Below are 17,401 nucleotides of genomic sequence, written 5' to 3'. Positions count from 1 at the left end.
TGAAGAATGAAGTCAAGTGAGCTTTAGGAAGCATTATTAAAAGTAAACCTAGTGGAGATGGCCAAATTACAGCTAAGCTATTTAAAATTCTTTAAAATGATGCTGTTAAAGTGCTACAATCAATACACCAGCAAATTCTGAAAATTCAACAGTGGTCACTAGATTGGAAAAGATCAACTTCTGTTCCAATACTAAAGAAAGACAATGCCAAAGAATGTTCAAATTACCAAATGATTGCAATCATTTCCCACTTCAGTAAGGTTATGTTTAAGATTCTGTAAGCTAGACTTCAGCAATTCATAAACTGAAAATTACCAGAAGTATAGGTTGGTTTTCAAAGAGGCAGAGGAACTACAGACCAAATTGTCAACATTTGCTGGATAATGGAGAAAGCAAGGGAGTTCCAGGAAAAAAAAAACAAATCAAAAAACTAACAAACAAACAAACAAAAAATATACTGCTGTTTCATGGACTATACTAAAGCCTTTGATTGTGTGGATTACAACAAAATGTGGCAAGTCCTCAGAGAGAAGGGAGTACCAGCTCATATTACTCATCTCTTGTGGAATCTGTTTGCAGGTCAAGAAGCAATAGTTAAAAACAAACAAGTAATAACCGACTGGTTTAAGATTGGGAAAGCAGTACAAAAAGGCTATATACTGTCACCTTATTTATTTAACATATTCATAGTACATCATACAAAAAGGAAGGCTGGAGGAATCAAAAGCCAGAATTAATGTTTCCAGGAGAAATAATAACAATTTCAGATATGCCAATTATGCCACTTTGGTATGAGAAAGTAAAGAAGAGTTAAGAAGCCTCTTGATGATGGTTAAAGAATAGAGTGCAAAAGCTGGCTTGAAGCTTAACATAAAAAACCCTATTATAACTAGTTCCATTACTTCCTGGCAAATAGAGGGAGAAGAAAGGGAAGCAGTGTCATATTTTATATTCTTCGGTTCAAAGATCACTGCAGATGGTAAATGAAATTAAAAGATAGCTGCTCCTTGGAAAAAAAAGTTATGGCAAATTTTGGTAGCATATTAAAAAACAGAGACATCACTTGTTTCTTTTGAATCATGGTGTTAGAAAAGACTTGACAGACCACTGGATAGCAAGGAGATCAAATCAGTAAATACTTAAAGAAATTAAATCAGACTATTCTTTGGAAGAACAAATACTGAAGCTGAAGCTTAAGTACTTTGGCCATATAATGAGAAGATGGGATTCATTGGAAAAGATCTTGATGTTGGGAAAGATTGAAGGCAAAAAGAGACAAGGACAGCAGAGGATGAGATGGATAGACTGTGTCATGGAAGCAATGAACATAAGTTTGAACAGGTTTTGAGAGAGAGGGGATGATAGAAGGCCCTGTCATGCTGTGGAATCACAGAGTTGGACACTACTGAATGACTGAACAAGTGCTGAGCCCTCAGAATACAAATATAAAAATAAAACTATACTTACTCTCAAATAACTTCCTTAGGGAAGTGGATTTCACTCCATTCCCCTTTAAATTCCAGCCTCTTTTCTTAGTTCTGCTCTCTAGACTTAAAATCAATGTGATTACTCTTCTATACACTATTTTGGAACTGGAAGTATCTGTGGTTTCATTTATGTGGATATTCCTGCCACTGCCACAGATCAGAACTCAACAATTTGATCAATGTTCTTTAAGCATCTCTTATCTTTGGGGGAAAAAAGAAAGAAAGAAATCACTACCCTGTGGCTAAGCTATTGAAGAGCTGTGTCAAGCTAAGACAGGCTGCTTTTTAGATGATAGACATCCATTCTGTCACTGGGGCTATCTTTTCAAGCTTGGGAAAACCAGCCAGAGAGATTGTTTTCTTCTGCCTGTAACCACTTAGAGTGTTATCTCTACTCCAAGATGACTCATCAGCACAAGATGTCAGTAGATGCTTTAATATAACTTTTTATAGATGCAAAGATACATAATATAACTTTTCTCTCTGAATTCTTTTCCTCAGACCAACCATTCCCAGTTCCTTCAAGAGAAATAGCTTGTATTTGAATAGTACTTCCAGGTTTTCAAAGCACTTTACATATTCATTTCAACTTTGGGACAGCCATGGGTTGTGACATTATTATCCTTATATCACACATTAGAAAATCAAAGCTAAGTGAGTTTCTTTGCTAAGTATTACATCTAAGAGTGTTGGTTTGCTTTTGTTAACTGGATGCCATATTGCATATGGTTTTCCACTGTAGTACAGTGGAAATGGTACAGGATCTAGAGTCAGAGAATTTTAGTTCAAGTCCTTCCGCCTATGTCAGCTTAAATATTTTAATGTGGATATCATTTATTGTGTTATAATAGGAGTCCTAAGAAGTAATATATTGTCATATATTTATGTTTTAATGAATTTCTTCATATTTTAAGTTGAAAACAATTACTAAGGAGTAAATCTTTGCTATACAAGTGGATGTAATATATATCCTCTTTCTTTTCCACAGTCATTCTTTGTGATATTCATACTATTCCAGAGTTGTGATAAGTTTTACATGGATATCTGAGACTTCATATTGATTAAGACCACTGAGTCCATCATTTCTTATAGCACATCACAATCATATACCATAACTTGTTCAACAGATCCCCAGTTGATGAAAATCACTGCAATTTCCAGTTCTTTGCCCACAAAGAGAGCTGCTATAAATTTTTTAGAACATATAGGTTCTTTTCCTTCTAAGGGAAAACTTTTCAAAACACTGACAAAACTATCAGCTATTCAGAGGCTAACCATAATTTTTTGGGGCTTCTACCCTATGGAACAAACATATCTTCATTTGCAATCTGTTTCACATTCCAAATATTGAAACATATTATAAGAAGATTCTATTATAATTCATGCTAAAATATAATTTTTTTGCTTTTTTTTTTTTGGATGGGGGAGGGAAGGGCAATTGGGGTTAAGTGACTTGCCCGAGGTCACACGGCTAGTAAGTGTTATGTGTCTGAGGCCAGATTTGAACTCAGATCCTCCTGACTCCAGGGCTGGTGCTGTGCCACCTAGCCACCCCACACTGAAATATTTCTAAATCTTTTCAGAAAAAAGTAAAGAATTTAGGGAGAAGATTTGAGAAGAATATCTTAAATGTTTGATCTCCATCACAACTCTTCAGATGTCTATGTTACACTTCAGTGTATTAACATTTCAAAACTTCGGTTTCACATTTTGCATTATATTTTTATATTTGATAGTTTTCCAGTGGGGAAACAAAGGAGATTCAATGTTTTCAATTTGGAATAAAATAATGGTTATCTTTGTTGCTTCATTTTCCCCCTGTGGTTTCTGTTTTGTGCTTCAGAGAATTATGTTTTTGATTCTTTAGATTTCTTACAGGAAAAAAGAGCTTTTTACTTCATCTAAATGGGTTTCCTCTATCAGTAAGAGTAATTTAAGTACCTTTCAAGGTTGCTTCGGCTGGGATTAATCCACAACCCATTGAATGTATCAAGGGTAATGAATCTTTACTATTTCTTTGACATTTTAGTGTAGGCATAGTCCATATGGAGAATCTCACTAGAAAAGGCAAAAGCGTTACTGGCATCCTTTCCTCTTTGGAGTATAAACAGTTTTGCATGAATAATTTCTCCCCTAACGAAATTACATTTTAAAGAGGTCAGTTACTTCCTGAAACTTAGCAAAAGTTGCAGGATTCCATTGTCTCAGGTGTTCATTTTAAAACACAAATCACTCATTGAAGATGCAAATGCTGAATATAAGAACTGGGACTTAAAAATACAATGTGAAAGTATGACTGGAAGCTTTCTAGTGAAGCAGTAATTAGGAGCTTCCAAAAGCAGCTTGTTCGACATCACATGGAATTTCTTATGCCACACTCACTGAATTTCATAGTAGCTAGAAACTAATATTGGGCAGCTGGAGAAAAATACAAGTGTGAACTATTTGGCATCTAAATGGAACTGGTCAGGTTAGAAATATTTGAAAATGCTGTTCTGATATGTTTTAGCAGTATTTGTTTTCCGTGTGTGTGTGTGTGTGTGTGTGTGTGTGTGTGTGTGTGTGTGTGAATATGTATTTAACCCTTGCAGGAGATATTATGTAACCACTTTCTTTCTGGATGGACACTCTTATTATATATTGCCTATTCTCTGAGCTTCATTTTCACAAAGATTTTACTTAAGGGCAGAAATTAAAGCACTAGATGGAAGACAAAAGGTGCATGGGTCACACATTTGCTTTCAGAAGAGATTGCAGTTTTCTTCACTCTTTGGAGTAAAATGAGATGATTGGGTAGTCTGTCAGTCAAGAGACATCAAACATTTTTCAAGAAACTACTATGTGCCAGGCATGTGCTAAGTTCTGGAAAACCAAATAGACATGAACTCTGCCTAGGTAAGTGGTTTATTTAAAGACATGGTTCCTTTGACTAACACAGTCTATCAAGATTTTTAATTAAGTTGGGAGAGTTTTATTGTGTTCATGTGAAGTAGACCATCTGTGGTTATAGTTTCATCCATTTTCTCTAAAGAAACACTTTTCTATAGAAATATGAAGTCCTCTGGTTGTGGAAAGAAAATGGTAACTGGCAGTTAGGAGACATGGATTCCATACTAAGTTCAACCACAGGTAAGGTATGATCTTATAACCATCATCATCTTTTACCTAGCATCATAGAAGTAAACTGGCAATGTATCTAACTCTAACATTTTAGAGATGGAAAAAAAAAATTAGTCCAGGGCAGTTGTGACTTGCATGTATCCAATAGTTTTTCTGTTACTTCTCTGTAAAACAAGAATATAATAACACCAAAGTGCTTACCATGAAGATCAAATGAGATCCTATGGAAAGGTGAACTATGAAACTGTCAGAAAATGATCTGTAAAAACTAAGTCCCTTCTTGACTAATTTTAATATTTCTACCATTCTCTGCATATAGACACCAGATGCAACTCAAGATAGCCACATGGAAGAGGTCATTGGCAATCTCAGAGATGAAGAATTCTTGAAATTGGCCCTATGACTTAAAAAAGTAACTTAAAATATAACTGGAACTAAATAGAAACTCTTAGAGAGAGAGAGAGAGAGATGGGATGAAGAGCTACAAAGAATCATAATCTATAGACCTAGGAAATTCCTGCTTGAACACCTTTGCTCAAAATGACTTGAAATAGGAGAAGACTATAGGGGCACCTTACCATATAAGATAAGACTTTTATTTATTTTAAACTTCCATAGCCTCTCAGAAACAGTTGAAAGTCCTTCCTTTACCTCATGTTTTACCAATTCTCATCAGGTTCATATTCTGTACAACTGTGAAAGTCACTATGGCACAATAAATTCTGTGTGGCAGAAAATCCAAGTACTGGGGCAAATCAACTGGAGTATACCCTTCATAGAGAAAGTAAAGTGGAGTGTAAATGAGTGCTAGTCTTGGAGTAAGTACAACTCATGTCCAAATCCTACCTCTGACACTTCTAGGTATGCAACTCTGGATGAATCACTTAATCTCTGTGTGTCATAGGTAACACCATAGAATTCATCTACTAGGAAAAGGCAGCATGGAGTAGTGGTAGAACACTGGACTTGGGAGTTTGGAAGTCCTGAGTTTAAAGCACACCTCAGACAATTACCAGCTATATGACCCAAAGCAAGTCCTTGTACCTCAATTTCCCAATCTGTTACATGATGTGGTTGTATTCACTGTTTTATACTGTTCCTTCTAGCTCTGAATCTATCATTCGAAATCTATGATTCTATGATTTTTTCTTTCTCATCATACTAATTTGTCTAGGACTTCATGCATGCAGGATTATTGCTTCCTTTTGTTCACCTGACTTTTTAATACAATCAGAATAAATTTTGAGCTAGTCCTACAGAAATCTCTTCTGCAAAGGCCTATTATGACAAATCAGGAAAAAAACACTGAACATCAGTTTCTGATTTTTATTTTCTAGGGACAAATTATTCAATAGTACCTTATTTAGCAATTCCTTATCCTGATGCACTGGTTAAACACTTATTTCCCAGGTGCTGTGCTAGGCACTGGGATACAATGAATGAATAAATGCATAAAATGAAGCAATCCCTCTCTTCAAGGAGCTTACTTTTTTTTTTCCAGAGGAGACAACAACATAAAAAATATAAAAACAAAAATATTCATAGGAAAACATATGCAACAAAATAGACATAGAAACTATACTGAACTATATTACAGTGACCTGGAAGCCACTTATTTATATGGTGACACCAATTTTATAAAACACTGCCAAGAACTCAAAAATAAGCAGAAAGGGTATTAGAGGAGTTGCAATGGATGTTATGTATCTGTAATGCCATGCACAGAAGCTTTTCAGAAGAACTGCTACTAATGAACAGCTTTTTTTTAAGGTTCTGATTACTCAGTACAGTGATCACGCTATTCCATAACAAAAGCAAAACATCCATGGAAAATCAAGGTACAGCATAATTCAAAATACAGTATTCACCATATTTTAACTTATCACAGAAAATCACAATATAATATTCACAACATAGTCTCAAAGTAAAATAGTCACTCAAGTTAATTCAATCAGTCACTTATCAGTAGTATCAAAGTACACTTTGTCTTCCACTCTTGAGGAAAAATCTTGATTGACTCAATTACTCACTAATCAGTAGTCTCAAAGTCTTCCACTCTTGGGGCAAAGTCTTGATTAACTGAATCAGTCACTATCAGTAACAGTAGTCACAGTACTCAAAGTACAAATCAGTCACTTATTCAGTAAAGTCTTACTAAGTATCATACAAAAAATCCGCCACCCCTTAGGTCACTAGTAAACTATAATTCCATAATTACTGAATACCCAAGGAGAGGTCATTTCATCTTGACTTGGGGCCTGTTCTCAGATTCCCTGGATCCCCTTCCATGGTTCTAGATTCTACCTGGATTCACCAGACTGTTACCTGGGTTCAATGGCAGACAGCTCCCAGTTCCTTGACCAGGTTTCTGGGCAGGTCCTGCTCCACACTGGCATTCATAGGGTCTAGTCCATGTCAGCTCCTTCACCATTTCTGCTCCAAGGAATTCAAGGCTCAACCAAGCCACAAACAAACAAAATCTCAGCATCCGGGTCATGCTTCAGTCACCTGGGCTCTTTTCTCCTGGGCCCCAGATTCCAGGCTCCTTATCTCCTGGCCTCCTGGCTCTGGGCTCCTGGGATCCTGTTCAGAAGAAGCTCCACCACCACAAGTTCTCAGGACTCAGTTCTTCATTCTTCTGTAGCTGTTCTGCCACCAGATCTCAATCTCAAGGAAATTCTGACTGTGCCTCTCTAGGGCTTTTCTTATATACACAATATTAAGTAGTTCCTTCAGCCAATTTCCTGTTACTCAGTAACAAAGGGACAGGAGTTCATACCTTCTGTTCCCCCAATCAGAGGCTTGATCAGTTACTAAGTGTTAAGTACCTGCTTCTTTTGCCAACACAAAGGGATCTTCAAATTAAAAGTTACATTACCATTACATTCCACCCCTCCAGGATCCTTGGCCTTACAATTTCAATTTAAATGGCCATGGATCCTGGAACAAATAGAGTTACTATACTTTGTAAGCCTGCTGACTACGCCATAATGTAATGCCAAGCAAAGGCAACTTCCCAAGGTTCAAAATACCAGCATAGTTGCTCTCCATTTTATTCAGTGACAAATTAAGAACAGAGAAAATCTAGCATAATTCAAAATATAGCATTCACCAAGTGTAATTCAATAATTTCCAAGTACTATTTCACCCCTGGACATTACATTCATTTAGTCAATCACAAAGTCCCTCTTCTAAGTACTACCACCCCCAGGCAGTACATTCATTTAGTCAATAACAAAGCCCCTCTTCTCAAATGGAGATTTGTTTCCTATCATAAGCAAAGTACATTCATTTGGTCAGTCACAGAGCACAAAAGTTTCCCACCCCTGGATCACAACTGAATAGGCCATCTACCCCACAGTTACAACAAGCTTAAGCACAGCATTTAATACCCAAAGAGAGGTCTTTTCTTCATCTTGACCCAAGGCAAGTTCTCAGCAATCTTTGTTCCTGGGGAGACAATGCTTAGCAAGACCACTAGATACATTGCCAGTGTCCTCATTAATTCATTCTCTGTCTGCAGAACAGTCCTAGGAGCTGAAAACATTAGCAAAACCCTCTTCCAGGATTTCTGTAAATATACAACAAGAAAATCCTCCTTCAGGGCTTCTGAACCAACAGCAAAGTTCCAGAACCTCTGCAACAACAGCATTATCCTTCACCAGTGGACACAATTCACTCTCTGTCCACAGAACAGTCTCAGGAGCTCTGAACCAACAGCCAGGTTCCAGAACCTCAGCAGCAATAGGACTGTTCTTCACCACTGGACAAATCTGGCAAAACAACATCAAAACAGACAAAGTACCAGCATAACAGCCATGTCTCCTCAGTCCTTGGCAGCTCTGGGTGGTAGCTCTCAAAAATCCTGGGCAGTTCAAACTGGCTCTCAGCAATCCTCTCCATCTCTCTCTGTCTCCACAATGCTGCTTCCCCCCCCAAAAAAAATTCTTCTGCCTCTCTCTCTGCTTGTGTCTCTCTAAATTCACATCACCAGCTCCTCCCAGTTCAGCCCTTTCTTTTCATGTCAACAAGTCCATCCCACAAGTGGGATTCACAAGCTCTGGGTTTTAATACAATCAATCTGAAAACCAAGCCAATACAGGGGATCTTTAAATTCCATTACTATTATTGTATCTTACTTATGGGAGATATTCTAAGGCCCCCTCTAATCACCTATTTCCTCTTTATTATTGACACAATTCTGACAAATTTGGTTTTCTGTTTTTCCTGGTATAGTCTATTAGAAATAGCAGATAAGAATATTGGGCCACAGGTTTGGGGGCTGGGGGGGAAGAGGGGAAAGTGAACTCCTAGGTTCAACAACCATAACAAGATGAAGATGAGTCTAACACCAAAAAAAAGGAGAGAAAGGAAAAAAAGATAAAAACAACCATAGGTCAAAAAGAATAATCATTTCAAGTCATATAGAAGAGGAGACAAGCCCTGAAGACATCTCTATAAACAGCAGAGTAAAATAATTGATTTTCATGAAGATGACATGAGTCATCAAGAATAGATTAAATTATGATCAGCATGTTTTATTTTAGAAATCAGGGGGATTTTTGGTAAATCTGAATAATTTCCATTAAAAACATAATTTTAAAACTGTTTTGGCTCTTGAAGAAGTAAGCTTCAAGTTCTAGGAATATTCAATAATGTAGTTATGTAGTACTCCCAATGTCTACTCCCTGCTATCTTATCCTACATAAATGAGGTAAAAACAATGCAAGTTTTTTTTAGAATAAACCATTTGTGCTTTTAGAGTTGTTTTCTTATACATCATAAAGTCTTTTTACCAAGAAATCCATTTAATCAAGCTAATGCAGATTAATAATTGACAATCAAGCATAATAATCTGATTTTACAGGATAGTAGATTAAGAGTTAGAAGAAAATTTAAAAGTAATTTAATCTGATACTTTACTTTTAGTGATGAGACAAAAGAGGTCCATAGAAGTGAAAATGACAAAAGTCGCATAACTAGCTAGTGGAAGAAGTCAAAATCTGATGCCAAGTTCTCTGCCTCCAGAATCATTATATATTCCCTACCATTTAGCACAACTTCTGGTGCCACATGGCAAATGCTTAATAAATACTAAAGGATTTGTCAATTCCACCAAACTCTCCCCATATAGACAAAAGAAAAAAGGGTAAATTTGTTTTCTGTACTAAACACTCTTTGGATCTGAAATACTAGCTCAGGAAATGAATCTTCATGGACAAAATCATGTAGGGGTGAATGTAAACATAAGAGGTTTTCTACTATTACATGATGAATCAAGTATTTTTTCAGTATTTGTCATTTCAGTTATGTAATATCATTAGAAAAGGTATTTTAGGGGCAGCTGAGTAGCATAGTGAATAGAGCACTGGCCCTGGAGTCAGGAAGACCTGAATTCAAATGTGACCTCAGACACTTGATGCACTTACTAGCTGTGTGACCTTGGGCAAATTACTTAACCCCAATTGCCTTGCCTTCCCCCTCCAAAAAAAAGAGAAGGTATTTTAAAATATTCCCATGGGAGTTCATTATAGTTGGCATTTTAGAGTGTATGCTAGAGGGCTGGCCTCAGAGTCAGGAAAACCTGACACATACTTGCTGTGTGACCCTAGGCAAGTCAGGTAACCTAATCTCTCAGTGACCCAGGTAACTAAGACTCTAAGCATTACAGAAAGTGCTAATCCTAATTGGTTGAGTTAAGCACCTCATTAGGAGCTAAAAAATCAGAAGTCTCATTCAAAATGAAAAACCAGATAAATAAATGGATAGATAGATGGATGAATGTATGAACAAATGAACAACTGGATAGATGGTTGGTAAATAAGTGAATAAATAACTAAACATTATCATCATCATTATTAGCTACTGGGATTTATCTAAGCAGACACTTAAAAAACTTCACTTCCTCCCCCTCCCCCACTATTTGCATCTATTTTATCTCAAGTTGCATGATCTGTCATTCTTCTGTTTTGTAAGCAGAATAAGGGACAGGTTCTGATCTAAATATTTACCATATCCTTCAAAGAAGCTCTAGAACAACTAAAACCCTCTGGTTGTTTTTGTTTTTGTTTTTATTTTTCCCTCTGCTGGTGAAAAACACCATGATATAAGTCCAGATGCATAGCACAGTCTTGGAGAGAAAATAGAGATAACAGTGACTTATGGGAACAAATGTCCCTGTTTGAATTGAGTTAAACTGCTGTCTCTTCAGATTGATAAGAAAACAGATTATTCTTTACTAAGCTTAAATTTATTTTGAGAAAGTAGCCAAATGAATATAGAGAAGACACCTAATGGGGAGAGGACTCTGGGAAGATGGTGGAATAGGTCAGAAAACTTTTGATTCTCCAAATTTCCTCCACAAAAAAGACAGAATATCACCTCAGAGCAGCAGAAATAAACACCTGGTAAAACCTTTGTCCGCCTAAAACAATTTGAGAAGACCTCAGGAAAGACCCAGACTCCAGAGGCAGAGGTTTCACCTGAGTGAAGTGCAAATACCCCAGAGGCCTACTCTGTAGAATCAAAAAACAAGCCCTGGGGACAGCTGGGTTGAGAAGCAACCTTAGCCTTAGAAACTTCCATCTCACAGACAGTGTGTGGATCTGACAGGTGAGTAGGAAAAGTTTGAAGGATCTTCCACTGTAGAGGGACTCCAACCACAGTTATGCTGACCAGATGCATCTGGGCTGTGGCTGACAGGAGAAGGAGCTAGCACACACTTGGTGAGTGCAGTAGTAAGGGGCAGGGACCCTGTTGGCTGTGGGCACTTGCAGGAGAGCAAAGTCCCTGGTTTCAATTCTAGGGCAGAGAGGACAAGCTGTAGTTTGCAGCCACCGGATCACAGGAAGCAAGATCATTTACAGGACAGTGTGGCTGAAGGAGCTAGTTGTGGCTTAGGAGTGGAGAGGAGAGCTCAAGGCTGGGCCCCAAGACAGACCTCAGAAAACAACAGAAGGACCTGAGACATGTGTCATCATTCCCCATACCTTGGAACTACAACTTGATTACGCTAATTGCTAAAAACAAAACAAAAATAAATTAAAATAAGCAAACAAAGGAGAAAGAACCCAACCACAGATAGTTACTATGGGGATAAAGAAGATCTAAGATTCAGAGGAAGATAATAGAGCTAAAAAAAGCTACTCCTTTTTTAATGAGAAACATCAAGTGGTCCCAAGCACAAAAAAGAGTTCTTGGAAGAACTTAAAAAGATCTTTAAAAATCAAATAAGAGAGACTGAGGAAAAATTTCAGTAAACAATACAATAAGAACAATCCAAGAAAATCATGAAAATTATGAAAAGAAAGTCAACCAACTTGAAATAGTGAATCAAAACTTAAGGAAGAAAATAATTCCTTGAAAATTAGAATAGGACAAGGGAAAGCTTACAATGTTCTAAGACATCAAGAAATCATAAAATAAAATCAAAGGAATGAAAAATAGAAGAGAAAGTGAAACATCTTATCAGAAAAACAATTGATCTAGAGAACAGATCAAGGAGAAATAATATAAGAATTATCAAACTAGATGAAAATTGCAATAAAAATATTGATACAATATTACAAGAAATTATCAAGCAAAATTCCCCTGAAGTTCTAGAATAAGAAAGCAAAACAGAAATAGAAAGAATCCACTGATCACCACCTGAAAAAGATCCCAGGAGATAAATTTACAGAAACATCATAGCCAAGTTTTAATGTTCCCAGGTTATGGAGAAAATATTAGAAGCACCAAGAAAAACAAAATAATTTAAATATCATGGAGCTACAATAAAGATTACAAAAGACCTCACAGTTACTATGTTGAAGGACTGTATTTTTTGGAATACTTTATTCCATAGAGCAAAAGAACTGGGTTTGCAACCAAGGGTAACTTATTCAACAAAGTTAAGTATATGATTCTGAATTATAGAATTGGAAGAAAAGACTTTCAGTTTTTTTGTGACAGATCTTAAGGGAAAATTCTACATATAACATCCAGGAGAAAGATAAGGTAAACATTAAAGACCAATTATAAGGGACTCAATAAGGTCAAACTGTTTATGTCATATATGTGAAAAAATTAGCAGTACTCTTATGATTGTCATCTTTATTTGGGTACTTTGAAAGAAAGGCATGGTCTGAGTTAAGTATGGTGGAGTGAGCCTAAGGGAAAAAAAAGCTGTGTAGGGAGAGATAAAAAGGAGTAATTATCTCATACAAATGAAGCATAAAAGGAAAAACTGATACAGAAGAAACTAGTAGGGGGGAGAATGGGTAGTGCTGGAACCTTATTCTCATCTGCAATGGCTTAAAGAAGGTAGCAATAGGGTGGAAGGAGAGGATATGGGAGAGGTTTTTAGAGGGGTGGGTAGATTAAAGAATAGGAGGACAAGGTAGCAGGCAGAAGTAGAGCAGAGGAGTGAGGAAAGAGAAGGCAAATAGGATGAGAAAGATAAGAAAAATAAGAAGCAGGAAAATACACAACAAGCAGCTGTAGCTTAGAATGTGAATGGGATGAATTTACCAATAAATGGAAATGGATAGCAGACTAAAAATTTGAATCCAATAATATGTTGCTTTCAGGAAACATTATAAAAGTGAGAGATATAAAAAGATAAAATAAATAGCAGGAGTAGAATTTAGTATATAAAAAAGCAAGGATAGAAGGATAGATAATGTTAAATTTAAAATAGATTTAATAAAAAATGAAAAATAGAGAAACTATACTGTGTCAGTAATGTTATTCAATATTATTTTACACCATTTAAAATACCTAGACAGTATAAAATACCTGAGCATATACCTGTGAAAACAGACACGGGAACTATATGAATATAAATATAAAATACTTTTTATACCAATAAACAGATTAAATAATTGAAGTAATAGTTATTGTTCATGGATAGGGCAAATGTAAGGAAGGAGTACATTCCAAGCAATCAAAAGGCACAGTGATGGGCGGGCCTCCCTCTAATATACGGCCATGGTGGATGCCTTGGTGGGGAGTATAGCAGCAAGCACCGCAAGCGTCCTCAGGGTTTGCCGCCAATACAGGTTCTTGGATCTGCTTTGTTAAAGGAAAGCAACTCAAAATGGGTTAACAAGCTTACTTTAATCAGTCAGACATATATCGTTTACCTTGTTCAGGGGAAAAAGGTCAGCACCCCGAACTTCAAAGCATATAGGCAGAATTATCAAGACAGAAACAGATCAAGTAGACAGCTTTCCAAACTGTCCAACCATTACATCCATACCCAGTCAACATCTGGGCTTCCACATCTGGGTTTTTCAAAGCCGGGGGACTCTCAACAACAGCTTCCCAGAATTCAGATCAAATCACAGAACACTTCTCAAAGTGAGTCCCAAAACAAAGCTACACATCAGGGCTTATATAGACTTCTCCTGGCTCAGAGAATGTAACAACCTTATTGACCCACTGGCCAATCAAGAAGTATCTACTGAAAAACAAACCTCCCTCCCCAGGCTTCAGGTGCATTTTAGCCTAGGGGCAGGGAAGATCTTCCAAATTTGCATTCCCATTACAGGGAAGCAGAACCCTTGGGTGGTCTCCTACCCAGCTCACAGCCTATGCCTGGGGGAACCTGGCCTCCAAACAACAGCAGTTGTGTCCATGGCCTCCGATGACCACTGTTTCAACCTGTCAGAGATCTTGTCCCAAAACTACAGTATCCAAGAAGAATAGGAAGGTGAAACACAGGACAAAGAAAAGTCACTACAAGAACTGGAGAAAAGCTTCAACACATCTCAGAGCAGCGACATGCCATTTGAAGAACTGCTTGCACTCTATGGCTATGAAGCATCAGATCCAATTTCGGAGCAAGAGAGTGAGGGAAATGACTGCCACCAACCTCCCAGATATGACCCTGGATAAGGAACAAATAGCGAAGGATTTGCTTTCAGGGGAAGAAGAGGAAGAGACACAGTCATCAGCTGATGACCTGACACCATCTGTCACTTCCCACGATGCATCGGGTCTGTTCCCCAACCAGGCCAGCTCACATTTCCTTGCTGATGAAGACAAAGAGGCTTGTTTTTCTTCCTCATCTGATTCAGAAGAAGACTCTCTGCCCTCCAACGAGTGTAAGAAAGAGATCATGATTGGACCTCAGTATTAGGCTATTATTCCTGTCTTCCACTTAAACAGACCCAATGAAAAAGTCTATGAGAAAGAAGACCAGCTGCTGTGGGATCCCAACGTCCCTTCTGAAGGGGAAGTAGAAGAGTTTCTGTACCAGGCAGTGAACCGGCAGTGGGATGAGATGGCCTCCTCTCACATCCCTGTTGGGGTGACTGTAAAAAACAATGAACAGGCCCTGTATGAACTGGTAAAATGCAACGTCAACGTGGGGGGCTTCAGAGGCTGCGGTTCAGTGTGAAAGTGATCTGAGATGAACTTTGTGCATGGAGTGATGAAGAATGTAGGAATTTTGAGCACGGCTTCTGGGTCCATGGGAAAAATTTCCACCTGATACAGGCAAACGAGGTGTGTACACGGTCAGTGGGTAAGTGCATGGAATACTACTATATGTGGAAGAAGTCTGAGCGTTATGATTACTTCACCCAGCAAACCCGCTTCCAAGGAAAGAAGTACATCCAGCCGGGAGCCACGGACTTTGCAGACAACGACTTAGACAGTGGGGAGGTAGAAGGCTCTGGCCACTCTCAGAGCTTCCCACCTGTCCACCCTGCTACTGACTGCCTGGATTCAACCTTTCCCCAGGACCACTTGGCGATGGAGAGCACAGAACCTCTCAGTGTGGAGAATGCCACTTGCAGCCTGGGCATTCTGAGTGAGTCCGGCCAGTGCAGCACACCCTCAGAGGCCAACTGCTCCTTGGACCCAGCTGAGGAGTCCTCGGGCATCGCTCTGCCTCAGCGTTCCCTTACCCCAGCTAATGTAGGCTTCTATCTGCTGCCAGCGGTAGACAAGGCAGAGATGGACCTAGCCCCTGCTGGGTGGCTGGCAGTGGATTTGGCTTTGCCTGCAGCCCTCCCTGGGGAAGGAGCTGCCTCTCATCTCCAGCCATGTGGATTTGGACAGAGACACGGAGGAAGCTGTGGCCCCTGCCCAGGTGGCTCTGTCGGTCACAGATTTTGGACTCCTTGGCATCGGGCATGTAAATCCTTTCCTGGCCGCCCGCCCCGCCTGCCCAGCCCCCGTGCTGCACCCTGAGCCCTTGTCACACTGTAATGTGATGACCTATTGATTTGTTAATCTGGGGGCAGGTGTGTGCACCGAGACTCCTCTCTGTTAACACGTCACCGTTTTCAGACTGTAGAGTTCTGGATGACAACTTCTCTTACCCCTTCTGCCCATGCCAGGCCTGTCCTGCTATTGCCTCTGTCAGAGCCCCCCTACCCCCACTTCCATCCTGTTCCTCCCAGGCCTTGGTCAGCTCCTCCATTTTGGAAGATAGAACTAAGGGGATGAGGAGCTCTGGGCCTTCTGGGCCCTCAATGACTGACCTTCCCAGACACAGACACATAGAAGGGTGGGGGCAGAGAAAGTTCTCTGAAACAGTGCTTGGCAAGGTCCTGAGCCCCCTCAGCTCAACTTCAAACTTGGTACCAACTCCCAGGGCAGCCTGTAGGGGGTGGGAAGGAGGAGGACCTAGACCTCCCAAGCCCTCCCTGGACTTCCGTTGCTGGCAGCGGACATGATGACCTCTTGGACCACTCTTCCACTATAAGGATGAGCCTTCTGGGAGGGGTCTGCTGAGACTGCCAGCCTAGCCCGGAAAAGGGACCCCCCAGGACCTTCAGAAAAGGTCAGAGTCACTCCCCCCAATGGGGGGGGAGGTGGGCTTTGGGGGTGAGTGGGACCTGGCCCAGCCCCTTCCACCAGCAATCTCCCCCAGCCTGATGGCAGCTCCTGACTTTGTCAGCATCAAGGCTTGGGCAAAGGGAAAGATGTTCCCTTTAGGAGAAGGACCTCCCTAGGGGCATGTGGAAAGAGGACAGCAGGATGGCCAGCTGCTGCTCATGGTGCCAAATAATGTTGGGGGGTAAGGTTGGGGCAGGGGCTGGACTCCGAGCCATATACCTCTTGACTGTGTTTGGGCCCTTAGTGACTCCTCTCACCTCCCCTCCACTTCAGGTCAAGCAGCACTTTACACTTACTCCCTGCTCCTCCCACCACCCTTGTGTCACAGTGGCCACTGGCCCTGGTCAAATGACCTCACCTTCCAGGTACTGCCTCTTTTGCTCCAGAGTGCCCAACAGGCCCAGAGAACCCAGTTCTCCACTCTGTGTGAAATGTAAGGAGAGAGGGCCCTCTTCTAGCTTGCCCTGGCCGAGCTATATAGGGTGGGGGGGGGGGGGCCACATGGGAGTGTCCAGCCTCTTGGATTGCATAAAGCAAGCAGCAGCCACAGCTTGATTTCAGAATTGCTGAGGGCTTTTGGGTAGGAGGCAGCCTCCTCCCCCGACAATATAGAGAGGGCACTTGTCCATGCCCATGTTTCCTTCAAGCCTTGATTTTGTTTCTTGCAGAATGGCTGGAGGGCTTTGTTCTTTTTTTTTCTCTTCTTTTCCCTTGAATCTCCTTTCCCATTTATTTATATTTCTGTTGTTTACAAATCAGTGGGCTCCTTAAGGTTAGGCAGGGGCCATGGCTTCTTCTGCACCCTATTTCCCCCCAGGTCCATATGTCATGAAGCATATTTGATTTCCCCCCTGAGCTATTCCTGAGGGCCAGACTCAAAAGCTCCCCCAAGGACCACACTGTGAAGTGAAAACTGCCTTCAATAGCCCTAGCCATTATTTATTAAATTTGATTTGAAGTAAAAA

The 17,401-nt window shown here is 39.8% G+C and overlaps 1 protein-coding gene and 1 pseudogene across 2 annotated transcripts in view; one reads left to right on the top strand and one right to left on the bottom strand.

Annotated features, from left to right (window-relative positions):
• The window catches only part of LOC138156092 (CUB and sushi domain-containing protein 3-like), a 638,148-nt gene that overhangs the window by 88,967 nt on the left and 531,780 nt on the right, over positions 1 to 17,401 (bottom strand). The gene's annotated exons all lie outside the window — the stretch shown is intronic.
• Positions 13,760 to 16,360, top strand: LOC138155669 (mesoderm induction early response protein 2 pseudogene; annotated as a pseudogene).

The sequence above is a fragment of the Petaurus breviceps genome, unplaced genomic scaffold, assembly GCF_028583685.1.
Source record: "Petaurus breviceps papuanus isolate PSGF00001 unplaced genomic scaffold, PetGlider_PUasm1.0 98, whole genome shotgun sequence".
Lineage (NCBI taxonomy): Eukaryota > Metazoa > Chordata > Mammalia > Diprotodontia > Petauridae > Petaurus > Petaurus breviceps.
This window is presented reverse-complemented; position numbering and strand designations above follow the sequence as displayed.